Source organism: Penaeus japonicus, unplaced genomic scaffold (genome assembly GCF_977035675.1).
Source record: "Penaeus japonicus unplaced genomic scaffold, GWHDUDI00000001_assembly GWHDUDI00000026, whole genome shotgun sequence".
Taxonomy (NCBI): domain Eukaryota; kingdom Metazoa; phylum Arthropoda; class Malacostraca; order Decapoda; family Penaeidae; genus Penaeus; species Penaeus japonicus.
This window is the reverse complement of record NW_028234428.1, coordinates 24,626,350-24,628,849: the sequence shown is the minus strand read 5'-3', so window position 1 is coordinate 24,628,849 and position 2,500 is coordinate 24,626,350. Positions and strand designations below refer to the sequence as shown.

The following is a 2,500-nucleotide window of genomic DNA, read 5'->3' as shown; positions in this document are numbered from 1 at the left end:
AGAAGGGGGGGGGGATAAAGTAAGAGAAAGAAAAACAAAATTGGGGGAAGAAGAGGATGGAGAAGTAGGAAGGAGTGAGAAAAAGAAGCCAAACAAAGGTAAGAATGAGATGAAGACAATAGGAAGAACGAGAAAAAACAACAAATTCGAGAAACATCCCCATTCCTTCCATCACTTCAAAAGCTTCTTCCGAGTTAAAATGATAATAATAATAATAATAAGGAGGAGGATATATATAATAATAACAACAACGACAATCACAATACCAGTACTAATACAAACAAAGGTGATGAAAAAAACGAAAGTATGAGGGGAAAAAGAAAGAAAGAAAAAAAAAAACGAACAAAAAGAAAAAAAAGAGAGAGACAAAACTAATGAGTCTGCATCCTTCTTAACTCTACCTTCCACGGCTGGTTCGAGAACAAGCGACACTCAAGCTTGAATCACAGCTTACCTGAAAAGAAGAAAAAAGGGTAAATACGGATAATTAGGTAAGAAAGACAGATAAATAGATAGATAGACATCCAATACACACAAAGAAAGAGAGAGATTCCCCCCCCCCCCCTCTCTCTCTCTCTCTCTCTCTCTAACCCTCATTTCCCTCCCTCCTCCCTACCACCCCTTCCCTCCTTCCTCACTCCACCCTCCCTCCACACTCTCCAACCCCTCCCTCCCCCCCCTCCTCCTCCTCCTCCTCCTCCTCCCCTCCCCCCCTTCCCCCGAAGCCTATCACCCCCAAGTGCCACGAAGGGCCAGATCGCCGCGGCCTTGAGTGGCCCTCCTTGCACGATCTCAGCTGGCACTGACACGTCCGACCGACAGACTGCATAGCGAACATATTTGAGCCGGTCGATTGTTGACAAGGATTAAATGGATGAAAATGATGATCTTATCCGTGTTATTGACGATAGTTATGACGATAGTTATGGTGGTGATGACAAGAGCAGTGACAGTAGCCATAACAACTAACCACTATGTGTAAAAAAATAGAATTTAGATACTAAGGCATAAATAAAAGCTACATAAAATATTGATCTACATAAATCTACATAAACAAACAAATAAACAACAAAGGCATAAGTGTCAGCCACTGCGATGACAACGATGAATCTGTCAAGGAGGGCGAGTGCCTAAAGTCTGAAGGCACCTTCTCCCCCTTTCCCAGTGTCCTAACTCTCACTCATCCATTCGATCTCAATATTTTTCAATCCCTCTCTCCTTCTCTCTCCCTGTCTCACACGTACGTACGCAAGCACACACACACACACACACACACACACACACACATACACACAAATGTATCCATCTCCAGCCAATAACAGCAGCTGTTTCTCGGCCTCTTAAACGGCATCAGGCAGTATATCCCACGGGCCAGAGAGTGCCACCGTCTGCGAGCTGTACCCCTCACCCCCTACCCCCTACCCCTTCACCCCTGACCATGCCATGGACGCCCCGGAGCTACCCATGCCAAAAAAGCTCCGTTACATCATCCCTCACCGTGTCATGATTCTGGCATCGTCCCCGGGCCAGTGCCAGCGCCAGTGCCAATAACTAGCGTACTGGCAATGCAATCACCAACGGCCACACCTGGGCTACTTCGTGAGTACTTCATATGGGGAAGGGGGGTAGGGGGGAAGGGGGGAAGTGGGGTAGGGGTAGAGAGGAGTTGGGTCCTTTCACCCAGTATTATATACATGATATTCCTTCTGTTTATACACTGTCTATCCACGTAATAAACTGCTGTCATTCCATTTTTGTGCGCACATCTAAAAATACTACAAATAGATAGAGAGATAGATAGAGAATGAGAAAGGGAGTGAGTGAGTGAGTGAGTGAGTGAGGTAGAGGGAGGGAGGGAGGGAGGGAGGGAGAGAGAGAGAGAGAGAGAGGGAGAGAGGGAGAGAGGGAGAGAGGGAGAGAGGGAGAGAGAGAGGGAGAGAGAGGGGGAGAGAGAGGGAGAGAGAATGAAGACAAGAAAGGAGTATAAATAGGAGAAAGAAGAGGAGCGGTAAACATGCTTTTCAAAAGGCAAATGCTCTCGAACTCTCACCCTCAAAAGACACACTCAAGCGATCCACTCTGAATACTAGGGGTCAAAGCAAGCCTCCACTGCTCTTGCTTCCTGCTTTGAAAGTATGGGGTGGGGTGGGGTGGGGTGAGGACTGGGGAGGGATGGGGTGAGGACTGGGGTTGGAAGAGGCAATGAATACAAGGAATACAAAGCTGGGAAAAAGGGGAGGGGGCAATATGAAAAAGAGGATGAAGAAGAGGAGGAGGTGGGATTAGAGTTGGAGGTGGAGAGGTGGAGGAGGTTGAAGAGGAAGAGGAGATGGAGGCGGGAGGAGGAGGTGGAGTAGATGGAAGAAGAAGAAGAGGAGGAGGAGGAGGAGGATGATAACCTGATGAGAGAAAAAAAAAATGATGGCTCCGATAATAGAATCGAAAAAGGAGCAAATAACGACAAACCATTTCTTTAAAACCAGCAGCAAAACATGAAACC

At 46.9% G+C, this 2,500-nt stretch overlaps 1 protein-coding gene across 4 annotated transcripts in view; it reads right to left on the bottom strand.

The window, feature by feature from the left end:
* The window catches only part of LOC122251965 (uncharacterized), a 224,067-nt gene that overhangs the window by 97,587 nt on the left and 123,980 nt on the right, over window positions 1-2,500 (bottom strand). The window contains exon 3 of one of the 4 annotated variants that reach the window (XR_015192328.1): window positions 440-454. The exons of the other annotated variants lie outside the window; for them this stretch is intronic. The gene's annotated coding sequence lies outside the window, so the exon portion shown is untranslated. Of the gene's footprint in view, window positions 1-439; window positions 455-2,500 lie in introns of those variants that run through there. 4 annotated transcript variants of the gene reach the window in all.